Source organism: Gavia stellata, chromosome 9, assembly GCF_030936135.1.
Source record: "Gavia stellata isolate bGavSte3 chromosome 9, bGavSte3.hap2, whole genome shotgun sequence".
Taxonomy (NCBI): domain Eukaryota; kingdom Metazoa; phylum Chordata; class Aves; order Gaviiformes; family Gaviidae; genus Gavia; species Gavia stellata.
The window spans coordinates 2215506-2231219 of NC_082602.1; positions in this window are offsets into that span (position 1 = coordinate 2215506).

Consider the following 15714-nt stretch of genomic DNA (forward strand, 5'->3'; position numbering starts at 1 on the left):
ACAGGAGTTTCCTGCTCCTCCATGGGTCTCAAATCGCATAACTTGCATCTCAGCCCTGCTCACCTACAGAACAGTTGCTTCAGACTCCCTTCATAACACTCACTCTTTGCCAGAGGGTTTTACTCATCAACAGTTCCTGGGTGAAAGGAGAGCCTATCTTTGGACACCTGAGAAATATAGATCTCTTATGTTTTCTCGCTGTGATTCAGAAAAATGCCAATACCCTAGCTTACATGTCTATTTTTAACCCTTACTGCAAAACAGAAACATGAGCTACTATCTTCCAGCCACCTGATGATCTACTGACCTTATTTCTGCGCATAAATAAGCTGTAGCAATTTAATTAAAAAAACCAAAGTAACAGAAAGCAAACTTATTCTTCAGTATCTGATTTCATGCACTAATAAAGACAACATACCACAATTCCCCCACATTCCAGTTGAGTAATTTTTCTTTGATTTCTTTTTTCAAACATCAGAGAGTCGATCACAAAAATGTGTTTAGGGCAGCAGGAGAAAGGTTTTGGTCCACACCAGCTGCTAGTTGTCTTCCAATGATCAGTGAAAGTCTTGAGTTTGTGCAACGGAGTGCAGCCCTCCCCTCTAACATCCAAGAAGTAATGCAGTTTTGGGTTGCCCAGGGGTGATCATCATAACAAGAGAATCAGATATAAGTAACAATTAAATCTCCATGATATCACTCTTTTTGAAATGCTGCATTCTCAGTCTATCCGGCATATTTTCAATGTACTCTGATTTAGACGTTTAAAAACAAAAAACAACCTGAAGTTCATCTAAAGCAAATACTAGCTTGCCTTTTTTTTTTTTTTTTTTTTTTTTACAATAGTTACAGCCTTTCTTCATAGAATCACAGAATCGTAGAATATCCTGGGTCGCATGGGACCCACAAGGATCATCGAATCCCACTCCTGACCCCACACAGGGCAACCCAAAAATTAAACCAGTATCTTGACTTAGCTCCTCTCACTACGTTTTGCCTATTGTGAGTCTAAACGCTGCTAAGATTCAGCTCTTAAAAAAATGTGTCATAACAACCCCAGCAGAATTGACACTCTGACCTTCAACTCTAATTTGTTTGCCACAGACGTAGCTGTGTTTTGATATATCAAAAAAAAAAATCTGCGCTGCTGTTTCCTAAAACAAATATAAGGTAAAATTCATCCGTTCTACTGAATACATATAATGAGATTCAACAAAAATAAACTCTATTAAAATGCCTTCTCCTTCAAATGTTTTAAGAAAGGCGTTTCTTCTATGGTGACAAAAAACCCCAGTACTAGACTAACAAATGCTTAAACTGCAGAATAGATGCCTCTATTTCATTATGCGGTTTGCCAAAAAGTGGAAAGTGAAAAATAGTTTCAAACTAAAAGCAAAAGTTTTCTAATTAAAATGGGGCCAACAAGATCCAAAGAAGTTTAGCATAATTTTCACAGTTGCAGTTAATTTTAGCTGCAAAATAAAACTAACATTTTCTACTAAAATGTTCTGAGAACTTACACTGCAGGTAGTGCAGGGACCTCAGGATCATCTTCCTTTCCTTTAACTACTGCCATTGTTTACCAATGTAAAGTCACCTAAGTCAGTATTTAAAAATAAACTAATCACCAAATTAATTCAAGACCATAAATATTGAAACTTTTTTCCTGATGAGATTAAAATATAGTCTATTCTATGTCAGCCATGTTCTAGAGAAAAATGTATTTGTTTATAGCTACAAATGAGAACATTAAAGCCTTGTAGGAAGTAAAACAATATGGGAATTAAAAACGGCACTCTCCCGCGATCAATGTCACTTTACAGAGATTAGCACAGAGTTTCTTTTAACTTTTTTGAAGTGTCTACTTAAACTAATGTGACTTTAAAACATTTTACGAATCACTGAAAAATGACTCCCGCTAAAACCCAACAGACTCCTTTCCCCCACTGTTCTTAGATTTGTGAAGAACATGTTATTCAGGATGGCCTAAGAGAAGTGAAACTGTAAGAGGGGATAAAGAAGTATGACATCTTGCAATTCAAAAATTTTCACTGCACCTTAGATTAGAAAAATTTAAAAAAAATCTTTTACATCCTTTAAGCAGAGCTTATATGGCTTCTTCTTCATCAAGGAAGATAATCTATTGCTTGCATAGAAGAAACAAATCTTGGTAGAGCAGGAGCAGTGACCGAACAAGTTTTTCTCAAAACTCTATGAATAAACCTATCCACACATGAAATAAACAGCTCTTGAGGCAGTAAATAAAATTCATCCCTTCACTGGGTATGAAATACAGAACATCAAGTAATTCAACTCCCAAACAGTAATTACCGATGTTGAAAGTGGGACCTGTCAACCCCGAGGATGCAGAGGTGACCCAAGGATGCTGAAGTTTCCACTTGCCACATTGCAAACTGGAGAACTACCACCTACTTTAAATAAAGATTCTGTGATGCATCTCCCTGATGCACAGTGGCTTTATAAATAATTTCCATTATCCTGAGCCTGAAATGGTTGGGAGCCAAGACAATTTCCAAGAGCATACTGAAATCACCTGAGGAAACTGTTCCAGTTCCTGCTTGCCCTGCTCAGGCAAGAATTAATTCTGTTGCTCCTAGCACATCAAAATCACCTGGAAGAGGGATTCCCAAACTGCATTAGCCAGTACACTATTAGACAAACAAGTACCAGATCTACATTATACACAGCCCACCGCAAGGTCACAGGCTCACACAATAAATATTGGCAGCTCCCAGCACTGTCACTGCAGATGCTGGTACCTAGACAAGAACACTTACTTAGGTAACTAATAAACATATGAGACTGAGTTTATAAAGAGAGTGCAGCACAGCTGTTTACAACAACTTTATCCCACACCAAGCAAGATGCCCTTGCCTGAAATCCTATGTTTCTTCTGATCTTTACATCACGCTTACACCTCACTACAGTACTAACAGATCCAGGATACAGTAAGTGGCCAGGGATTTATTTCCTGTGCTCTCTTTCCTAGTATTATCTGTCCATATAACCAAGGGAGTTCATCATCAGGACAAGATTTGGTCACAGAAAACGATGCCCACCTGGAAAGACCGAAAATCACCTCAGTATGGGGTGAGCAGTGGGGCCCTAGCAGGTAGATCTCTACCCAAAATGTTCTGGGAGGCAGACCTGTCCCCAGGTCAGATGACTAAAAAGCCCCTTGAATCTTGTGTACTCTGCCCTTGGCAGAAAAGCAGGGTGTTGGTGGTGTATTCCAGGAAAGGAATGTCTCAAAGCTCCTCTATTTTCCATTAACTCCCTTTAAGTACTGGATCCAGCAGTGTCTGAAAACTGGTCACTACCATCTTTCTTCTCTGCTTTTCTTAACAGCCTCTATTTACCTCTCTGTATTCAGAGAGATAAATGCATACAATACAATCAGAAAGTAAACTATGATATACATAACGGCCATAAAAAAATAAGTACAGCTATCACTCTCCTTTACTGTACAAAAAAAAAGTGGCACAGATAAAAAAAATAGGTCTAGCAGCATGTTTATGTTATCAGACTACCTTAAAAATGTTAAAGATCAAGTCTGTCATAAGGTTGACTGAAGGTATTTATAAAACTCCCTGTTATACATCCTGGTTATACATCCTGGTTTTAGGAAACATACCATACTGCAAGCCCATGTATCTAATCAAGCCTTTCCAAAGGCATTTTCTTTCCTTCAGGGCTTTTCATGTCTAGCCCATATAAAGGATATATATTCCTTTAAGTAGCAATGATTTCTGAACTGTACATTTCTAAATGGTTTCTGTTTTAAGCGGTGTATAGAGCTTCCTGTCAAGTTTTATAAATTGATCAGTATTCCCACCTTGCTCTTGCACTGTTTTTAAAAGAAAAAACAACCCTAAAAAGGGCACTATTTGTTTGAATTCTTAAAACAGAGTCCCAATCTTAAGAGATCGCAAGGACTGAAGAATGTCATTGATGTGGTGATAAAGTTTTTGTTTAAAGCAAACAAAATTACTGGGAAGTGTATACTGAAATAAAGAAGTTAAAAGACAGGCAGCTCTCAATGGCCAACACTATCTCTGAAATCAGTATGTTCCATTGTTAACAATCAAACTACGACAATTATTCTGAGAATAGCTGAAGAGAAGTCAGTTTAGCCATCGCTGCTAAAAGAGGCAATGTTGATGTTCAAAGGTGAATTAAAATACTTACATATTAGCATAACAGGAAAACAAACTCCAAAATTCAATTAAGGAAATAATTTATTCATTTTCTTATTTTTTTTTAAGCAAAATACTTCCTAAAAATTTTCCACAACAGATTTTTTTCAGCATTAGCAGTACCTGCAGCTGAAGACAAGTAGTCAAAGTAAGTACCTTGCAATGACTGAGACACAGCAACTTATCTTCTCTGAGCTAATTAAAGGGTTTTTCCTCTGTGCCTGAAGCTATCTAATCATACAAGAAGTATTCCCCCATCATTAGAGATGACTCTCTGGAATTAATTTGGCAGCATGATGCAGCCTGAATTTAGTACCTGACTTTTTAATTATAATAGTTAGATGCAAATCTTCTTAAGTTTTCAACAAAAACAAAAAAAAAAAGTGATGAAAGGAAGAGGCTAACATGATTATAGATACAGTCCTAAAATCAAATACTTAGACAGAAACACTCAAGGATCCCTGAAGGTCCAGATAATGTTTGAGGCATATCTATAAATCATTGAAAATGACAGATATCAATTTAGGTATAAATTTATAGATCTAAACAGCAGTTCTGTTTATTGCCTCACAACAGAACAGTTCCTCCAGCAGAGTAAGTGAATAGTGAAATCTAATTATGGCTACAGAAGTGAATGCTTACCCTACTGCTTTCAAGAAACTTAGCTGTTACCCATCACAAAAAGTTCCCGGGTCATGTGAACACTTGCAAAAGTAATTTCAGACTGTTCCCATTCCCACTACCTAAGTTAAAACTAAACTAGCTGCAACAAAGGGGGTCATTCATAGACAGACAAGCCAAAAAGGAAGCAGGGAGGATCACTGCAGAAGCTTATACTAGCCAAAGGACTGAGAAATCCAGTTATGATCTGAACTCCATTTTTGTGAGTACATAGTAACATAAAATGTAACATATCAAAAAATTAATAATGATGAATTTGCAGAAAAATGGTGGAGACAACAGAGGTTTTTTTCCAAGGCTACCAGAGACTTAACGGTGTGATTTTAAGTTACTCCTATTACCTTAATTGTGCTGAGCTACTGAAATAATGTATTTCCTCACAGTTCTAGCTTCAGGTTTAGCCTAGCAAGATTTTGAAAGCCTTTTGTGATTCCCAAGTCAACTTCAAACCAAAGTTGCTTCTGGATGGGACAGGTTTTCTTTCTGTTTTTAAAATGAGGAGAGCCCCAGAATGAACGTGGACAAGGGTAAAATCGGTACTCACCACCTGGCAAAATGGCTTCTTTTCGTTTGAATCTGATATAAAGATTACCCTTTTCTAACCCAGTAAATAAGGCAGAAGCACACACAAAAAGCTAATGCCATGGAGGAGTTGTGGGACAAGCACATTCCAAAGAGTGCAGCATGCTATATTTCTGTGCTAAGCTATTAAAGAATTGCACTTTGTGCTTGAAAACAAAGACCTAAATAAATAACAAAGGGAAAACATTTCCTTTGTGTTACATGCCATTTGCACTCACTGTATTATACATCAGCCAGCAGTCGAACAAGTTAGCTGATAAAGCTCTTGTAAGTCATCATCCCACATCTTCAGCTGCCAGGATTCCTTCTAAGATGCTCAGTAACAAGTCCTCTGTTTAATGTCATTATGCTCTTCTCCTTAAGCTCTGCTTTCCTTTGCAAAGTAATCAAACCATTCACATTGCCATACAGTCGCTGAAATAAAGATTTATGAATGCAATGAATACTATGTTGCCATACACTACTGTTTTCTTGTCTGTGTGATTATTCTGAACCTAATAGCAGAATCTTATTCTAATCAGTGAAGCAGGTTTCTTAAAAAATGACTGAGATTTCACACTCTTTTGTTATTTATAACTGAACTTAAACTGAATAATTTTGTTTTCACAAAAGACAGACATAATCCAAACAATTAAACAGCTAGAAGTCCATACATATCAAACACTGCTAACCAAACAGACTATGTAACAGTCATGCCTGAGGTAAAATCTATGTAACATTTCAACAGCTTTATTGTTGGGGTTTTTTTAAGTCTTGGCAGAAATAGGAGCAATTCTAAAGGGCCAAAAATCTTTCAAGAGATGTTTTAATTTCCTTTTTATTCTTCATAATAAACAGAATAAGCATGTCATCTTTTAACATGCTGAATTAGACAAAATGTTTTAAAACACAATGTTGACTGGTATCAGTACAAAGATAACAGCATATCCTTTATCAGTTTCAAAGTTCTTTACACGTTTTTCTGGAGATTGATTTCTGGGCTTATTGGCTATTCCAAGAAAAAAAAAAACCTGGTTGCAGTCAATACTTAGGTTGCAGAGCACATTCCACTCTACAAGTTCCTATTTTCTTCTTGGTTGTTTTGAAGAAGGTCTAAGAGAGGCTGTTATCTTCTCTATGCCTTTTAGAATAGAAAGGGACAAGGCTGTAGGAGATGAAATAGAAATTTTCTCTGGAATTCCACAATTCAACTGTGAAGACCAATCTTTTCCTGGTGTTTTTTGAGCTGATGAAGTATTTTCATTGCTGTCATTCTAAATAAATCCAAACAGGATCATTCTTACCTGATCTTATACTGCTGCCCTCAGCAACACTGCATGATGTGGAACATGTAGGACCTTGCTGTAAAAGCAGAGTAAGCCAGAATCTTCTGTCACCCTAACCTGTGTTCTGGTAAATGACCTCAGAGGGCCTTCCTCATCAGAAACACAAAGGTGTTTTCTCTCTTGATGATTTCAGGACAAGAGGAAAGAGACCTAGCAAGACTCCAGGGCTAAATTAATTTCCCATCTCTTATTTTTAGAAATGAGATGCAGGCTGTTCCTGACCATTTCTCTAACTCAGGCATCACAGCTGCTCCTGCAGTAGCAATGTTCCCATACTACCAACTGAAGAACCTCCCTATGAAACACAAATGCAGCACAAAAGAGTTCAAGGCTGAAGCTCTGACAATGACTGTAACGCTCCTTTTTACTTGGCACCACAACTGAACAAATTCAAAATACTTTATACACAAGATGCATTTTAGTGCAGCTGCACTGTCTCAGCAAACAATAGAGTGCTTCTTGGAAGAGTGTACTGCATTTTCCATTACTAAAAATCATTCGCTAGGTGAGGTCAGGAGGAGAGGACTCGTCACAAAATGTCTTATCTGTTGCACACACCAGGGCACTTGTGGACCTCAGTCAGCAGTTGGTGCCAGCAGGGCACCAAAAGTAGAGAATTTATGGAAATGATGAGTTACTAAATGGTAGTAAAATAACAACTGAAAGAAAACTGATTTGGGAACTTTGACAGAAATTGTAGAGGTCAGAGCAGCCTGTGCTTTGTCATCATCAGCATAGTTAAATATGTAACAGAGCTTCTTCCAGCAAAGGGCACAGCAATAATAGAAGCAGATGCTCAAAAATAGCGTTGTCACTTTCAATTTTGCTTGAATAAACTCTATCAGATAGGCAAAACCAGGGAGGCCAATACAGACTTTAGTATTAGAAAATTTTTGGAATAAATGAATTTAAGCTATTCACATACAAGTAACTGGAAACTGACTTTTGAAACCAGGTCCAGAAAATGGAAAAATACAGCAGCTATCTTGTTACTTTATGTTTTTATTTGTACTCCACCAAAGTTCAGAGCAGCTGTAGGTCTAAAATCCTTCCCAATTTTTCACAAGTCTGTTCTCTCAACAGATCACCAGACCACAAAATCTTCCAGACTGCCCTAAAATGAGAAGTCAAGTGGAAAAGTCAAGCAAGAAAGACACAAGGAGGGACCAGGCGGCAATGCTCTATTTCAAGACGGAGAGACAGCCTCGTGGTCTGCTTTTACGCTGATACAAAGAAAGGAGATGAAACGGTACAGTTAGAACAGTGGGGAGGGAGCGGGGGCTTACAGGGACAAGGAAACAAAGATGAGATAGGCAGTCTAATGCAGCGACAAAACCACAGGGTGCAGAAGTCATCCTATAGCAAACATCAGGATTTAAATAAACTCTGGGGTTATGCTTCATCAAAAGGTGTTCCCTACAGGCCACAGGTAAGAAACAGAGACCATATCAGGGGAAATGTCACCCATCCATGCCATGGACAATCCTGGTTACACAGCCAAACGTAGATTTGGGGATAACTGCAACAGGAAAACTGTGAAGCTTTCGCACCACCAGTCCCACAGGCCTCACTTTCCCACACTGTTTGCCCACTCTCATGCATTGAGACCTGGATTAGGATCTTCTTTCTACTTCTTTTACCAATAGAATGTCACTTTAGCAATGTCCAGCATCAGGAGATACCACCACATAAACAATCTCTTTCTCAGAAACCCTTTTGGTTTTGTTTGAAGGCACCTAAACATTCACGTTATTAGCAAAATTGTCTTGCCTCAAGTAGGTTATGTTTAATTCTGTCTCTTAGGCTGAACATCGTGCTATATCAAAGTTAGACTACACATCCTTTCTCAGAGAGGGGTTTGGTACTCCTTTGCAGAAGGGGAAGGGTCAGTGTTAAGAATAACTGCAGTTACTCAGATCAAGGCAACTCAGTTGCTGAAGAGCAAGAAAATTAAAAACAAAACCAAAACAAAACTTTAAGACACTATCTAGAGGGAAACAAAACACATGCATCTGTTCAAAAAATCTTAGCTTGGAAAATGAATCAATGCAATATGAAAATTGCTAAAATACAGTTTCACTAAATAAAAAGTCATTACAGTAGTAATTTCAGTGATAATTAGCAATATACGTGAAAAGTTTCTATATAACAAGTTAAAAATAATAAACCATATAAAATACTTTAACTTTTGTGACAGATGCTGTTGTGGACTAGGTTTTGATCTAACCCAGATTAAAATCCAAGAGGTACATTGAAAAATAAATGTATTTATTCGGATTAAATCATCCATACCAGCTCAGAATAAGGAATGATTGGCCAGGCAGGAGTTCTGTAAAACAGGATCCAGATGCTAGAGAAGATCCATATTCAGGCAGACAGATTATTTTAGATCACTTTAAGAGCAATCCATCCTAGCCTTGTGACTACACTTTCAGTACCAACCCGTTGCTCCTAATGCACCACCAAAAAAAAAAAAGGCCAGCTATAAAGCCTAGTTAAATAAAAAGTGCTTGAGCAATCATCTTTCAGCATTAATTTTCAAGTCAGACATCAAGGATTTGAAATTTTAGCATCAAAATTATTGAAGATGACGATTTTTCATTTCATCATTGCAGCCTACTACAGAATTTAAACGAACAAAAAAACCCTCTTAATTGGGGATTATTTTCACCATAGGTGTTAAATCCAGTATACTTCCTATCATGTTATTTCAAAACAGTAAGTAAAAGAAAATTGTACTCAAACAATAAAACTGAACTAAAATTACTAATCCACTTATTTTGCACTTTTACTAAGTACAAAAAGACCTTGTCAAGTTTTTTAGAGGGATTTAGCAATGACTAGTAAAAGAATGAAGTTGATTCTGAGTGCATACCTGACTTACTTAGAAAAGCACAAATAAGGGTAAAAGGTAAACCCTTGAGAAGTACTGTCAGAAAAAGGCTACTTGTACAACCTTACTTTGGTCCCCTTGGGTATGTTTTCTGTGATACAATGCGTGACTGAATAATACCTTTTCCATAGGATCTCCTCCTCAAAAATTTTACAGGTTGGACAAAACCAGGTTATCTCATCAACCTAACATATTTTCTACTTTAGAGCATGATTCTAGATTTTGTTCACTGCACAACACTGAGAAACTGCCATCAGAGACTCCCTCCTGAGCTATTCTGTAATGCTGACCACCAGCAGAGCAGCATAGAGTCTGAGCCACAAACATTAACCGATCTTCCCAACACACGGGGAGTTGCTTTCCCCACTGGACAGACTAGAAGCAGAGCACAGAGGACAATAAGAAAAGCACAGACAGAGCAATAAAGATTTCACTGGTTTCAACAGTCAATTAGAAGTGTCCCAGTTTTCAAAGTAGCTAACTGTAGCATGCTGAATTTACTCGCATTTCGGAGTTTCTACAAGTCAAGAACAATGGAATACAGAAGGAGAAATAACCAAGCAGTCTGGGTTCGGCCAGCTGCCCGCCTTCAGTAAATGGGGCTGCAGCACAGGAGGAGGGAGAGAATCCGTTTTTCTAGTGCAGTGTTGAGGAGATTTGACAGAGATGCTTTCCGAGTCCTGGCTTCGTGCACAATGCATTTTGCAATTTCTAGACAAAATGGGCAACAGTCCTATGGAACTGCATGATCTGAATTTGGTCTCTGCATCAGAGCACAATGTACTACTGAGTGACATACATAACCTGTGGGAAAACAGGATGTTATCTTTACAATAATAGACTACATATTAAGCAACCTCTTACAACTTTTGAAGGCTCCACTCTTCTACCTCAAAAAATTATTTCAGAACATATTCTGGGTTACAACATGTGATTTATACCACAGGCACTGGAGAAAGGCTGGTTATGTATAATGAAACCTCTCACTTCCAGAGGCTGCACCAAACACTTATAAAAATATTCAGCATAACAGCACTGCACATTTGTAAGATCAGCTGTCATATAAGTGATATTTCCTATCTTCTGAGCTGTGAATTTCATGAAGATTCACTGCATTTCATAAAAATATTTACCCTTCTATATATACACACGCCAATTATATGTATCACAATGTACACCAAAACAAGAATGCCTCAGTACAAAGCATGTCTGAAGAGAGCCTAGCAGTAAGATAAATTCCAATCCAGGACATGCGCAAGGAGCACTGAGGTGTATCCCAACGGTGGAGCCAGATCTGTGGAGCAGCAGCAGCATCCCTTCTGGCAAGGCCAAGAAAAAGCTGCTGTACCGAGCTTGTGAGCACGCGCTCTCTGAAGTGCTTGCAGTGACAGGCAAGTCCCCACAGACTGAAGAATATCCAAACACATCCAAAGTGTCAGAATATCCCACATCCAAAGTGTCAGATGTAAATATTCTTGAAGTATATTTGAATGATTATTTTGCCAGAGGAAAGCTGAAAACTTTATGACATCAGGAGTTTATGAAAGTGTGTCTTGTCTTGATACATTCCAAATATCTGATTAAAAAAATAGAGATATTATTATAGTGTTTTGAAAACCCTAACTTTGGCTGTTATTTCCTGATTCTGAGTTTCACAAACAGATGACTAGCTACCCTAGAAATGTCTCGTTAGTGCTACAAAGCGCTCTATTCTCAGCTAATGACAGGCACTGTAAAAACACACAAATATTGTAAGAACAAAAAAAGTTAACTTTCTGAGTCAAGTCAGCAGAGGCTCAATCTAACATATTTTGCAGCAACTTCAAACATCAAATCAGAAAGCACCTCTTGTATCACAGACCAATTGCTCTCATCCCGGATTCCTTAAATCCATTATTTATCAGTGGAGAGGCAAAGGATCAGTCCAGGGGAGAACAGGAAAATGCTTCTGAATGACCACATGGGCCTAATGCCTAAGATTAACAGTGACTTTTGGGTCAACAAAATAGTTCACAGAAAAATTAATCTAAATTTACCACTGAATGAAAAATAAAAATAAAAATCAGTCTATATGATCAAACTATATAATTGACAGAGTAAAACCTGAGCAGAACAGCTTCAGCTGTTTCTGCATCTTGCACAACAGTTAAATACGGTGCTCTACTTTTTTTTATCATTAAAAATATTAAATCATAACCCAAATGCCATAAACTTATGTTACTTTACACACGTATAGCAAGACATGCCAACTGTGTAAGTAATTTTACAATTTAATCGCTTATTTTCAAAAACTGCTTACACACGAGCCTTTTTTAAATGCTTTTTTAATCACGAGCTTTTTTCTTCTTGCAAAGTCGGTTTTGCCTGGTTTCAGGTAGGGCTATAGGACTGCTGAGATCCTGAGGAGTAACACATGAGGTCTTATCTTCAGTATGACCTCTTGTCCTGCCTATGTACTTGAAATTAATCTTTTTTGAGTGCGCAGGAGGTGAAGAGAAGTATACAGAATTAGAGAGGGAGAAATACCTAGAAGCCTGTTTAACAAAACAAGGCTTAACTTCTTAAATCTGGCAAAATGAAGGCCAAGAGAATATATTGTTTCTCTCTACACACACCAACTGTGTGAAGGGCAAACATAAACTATGCTAAGCAAAATGAAACATGTTGGCAGAAGTATAAATGAGCCATAGGTAGTTTGAAGCAGGATGTTCAGAACGGCCTCACTGTAGGAAACACAAGAACAAAATGACCTACTCAATTTAAGACCATCTTGATTAATGTGCAGAAGGATTATCTGGCAACACTAGCTGGAAGGGCAGCTGCCTGATGGCCTGTCTGGTCCAAGGGCCTCATGTTGGAACAGAATCTACAGACAATACTGTGAAAACATTTGACACAGCACATCTGGGCAATGCGCAGCAGTACCAACACACACAAAATGCAATAGAGCAAATGTTCTCTGCAAGTGCTGGCAGCTCTAGCACGGCCCTCCCACCCCAAGGACCTGCACGCTTGCTTCCACAAGAACTGCTGTTCTTCTGTGCAATGCAACACACCCACACCGGCTTTCGGAAGCTGTCTCACCCAGTCACACCACCACCCATCACACTTACCTCGTCCAGTTACATAAAAACAGACACAAGCAAGCACTGCCATAAGGGTGCAGAACCACTGCAGTGAGAGGCATAATCCTCAAAAAACATTGAAGTTCCACCTCTTTGTGCACACTAACATAACCCATATTTAAAGCATATTGAGGCTGTCTGAGGGAAAAGGGCTGAAGCTTTAGCCTGCTTATACTCTTTGTAGCTGTTGTTACTAGGTTTCTATCATGTAAACATAGACTGCATTTTTTTAACATCAAAAACTAGATATATTAAAAGTGAGGAATTCCACCTACATACTAAAGACTTCTAATCAGTCATAAGAGAAGCGCCAGCTGCCAGTGACGAGCAAAACAATAGCCTGAGTCCTCTACTTAGTACTTGAAAGAAAAAAAAAAAAAATTAGAATTTGGATTCAAACTCAATCCTTCTATTTGATAATGACCTGCACTCCGAGAGAGGCGATCTGTTTGTATTTTCACTCGTTTGGCAACAATCCTATGTTATTGCTTGCATCTAAGTTAAACATTCATGGTCAAACTACCGAACTTGGATATTCTTGGACCAGAGAGTTCTCAAATATCAGACAAAAGAGGATGCATCCCTCTGTTCCCTGCACAACACCTTCACTCAAGGATAAACCTGAAGAAATTTCTGAACTGTACTTACACAGGCTAGTAAATGCAAAGCATTACAGAGTGTTAGCCTTGAGAGCTTTCTCTCCTACGCAGCATGGTTCAGGTAACAAGACACAGAAGCGCAGAGATGGGTTACTGCTGTAAATCCAAAGAAAGCACTCACACTTACTCTGGAACTGTAACAGTCCCACCAAACTGCATTTGGCTCGTCAGCCCTGAGGTTTGCTTTCTGATGGCAGTGTGCTCAAGGAATAACTTAGAAGAAAAAGAGCATTTTTGCTAGACGAAATATGCAGGTATGTATTGGCTCCAAGAAAACATAAAAGCATGTCAAAAGCAAGAGATCGCAAAGAGTTGGAGGCTCACTTTGTACAAAGTGTAAATCTAAAATCACTTCAGTGATAAAATGACTCGGCTAGTACCAGTGCAACAGCATTAATTTGCGTGATGACCTTGGAGTGATTCAAAAGTCACATTGCCCTGTGATCCAGCCAAGTAAAACTAAGCGCAGAATCTGCCCAATTAACTTAGAATTGTAAAGACTGAATAAGGATGAATCTTAGAGACACTAATTAGGATCAAAGAGTAAAGCAGAAAAAACAAACCAAACCAAACAGTGCTCTATGAAAATAAGGGTTGAAACAGAAACATGTCTAATCTATTAGTATTTTTTTTTAAAAATATGTAATTTTGGGACAATACCTTTTTAAAAGAATTTCTCCAGGTATCACTTCAATTTCAGAAAGCAATTTCAGGACCTTCCTTTCGCAACACCTCTATTCCTCCCTCACCCATCCATTTTCAGTCCTGTCTTTTTTCTTTCTATACCGCTGATTATTTTTATTCTATTAGATTTAGTAATCTATAAATTCCTTTCCCACCTATTTGCTGCTAGAACTCTTCTAAAGCTTATGTACCTCATCAGAAACTATTAAGGGTACTTCGTACTTATGACTGTACAAGATCTTGCTTGCTGCAAACCCAGCCATGTCTAGACCACTTTTTGTTGGAGATGAAGCTTAGTTAGGATTAGTCAGAAAACAGTGCCAGGAAACAGTGCCTTATATGCATACTAATTTACATCAAGGTAGCAGTACTAGCATGGTTTTCTTTTATTGTGAAGACACAGAACCTCTTCTTTAGGGGACGGGAGGAGGATTATGGATATTTTCTTGCTTTATTGGATGATTTATTGTAAGTAAGGACCTTCATAAGGGTACAGTTCAAGGAAAAAAGAAAATAAGTATTGACTCAGCTCCTGACTTACCGATACTGCAACCAGTTTTCAGAGGCAGCACAGGGGGAGGTAGCATTTGTTCCCAGTCCTCTCAGGAAGTCATGTAAGCACAGAATCGACTAATTAACGTAACATCTATTTCCATGCCAAAGCAGCAATAGCTTCCATTCATATACGTGCTGACAGACCTTCAGTAGCAGAAAATACCATTAGTATACAGTAAAAAATGCTGTATATAGACCTTTAACACCTCCTCTGAATATTAAGTAGAGCAAAAGGAGGCAACAGAGCTTACTCAAGGTAGCTGCAACTCTAAAATCCATGTGCCATTTTCAAACAACAGGAGTATTATGACTCCAGACATTGGAGCAGCAGCAAAATGTAACACAGTCAAATACAAAGCACGCTACTTTTGGGTGTCTTGTTTGGGGTTTTTTTTGTTTGGCTTTTGTTGTTGTTGTTGTTTCTAATTTTATGTTTGCTTCTAAAGAAGGAATTTAACCTCTGTTTAGGGTATAAGACCAAGTACTTTCTGATCAGAATACAGTAACAAAACTGAAGGTTAAGAAACACCGCTATTGGATGCTGTTAGAGAGTCTAGAAAACTGTTGTTATTTGGCGCTTCTCTTTCAGGCTTTTCAGAGTCTGTAATGTTGCACTGAAAATGTTTAGTAAAAAGAAATTAAATATCTGGCAACAGCTACTCGCTGCTAGCCAAAATGCCAGGATGCTCTTTTGGGGACACTTGCTGGCATGCCTTACAGGGTTTACTGCCTAGCAGGCCTTCTTTTCTGGGCAGTTCCATGGCAGAAATGGTTGAGCAACATTTTATTTACTTTTTGTTAATCAACAGTTACTGCTTTCAGAACAATTATAACACTCTAAGTGGCAAAATATCGTAACAACCATTTTCAACAGTTCTTGAAAACGCATGGGGATTTGTAGACTGCTTGTAAAGGGTTTGTGAAAAATGATTATGGAAAGCAAATATATGGCAACCCATGTATGTGAACCAAAAATACAGAATTACACTCCAC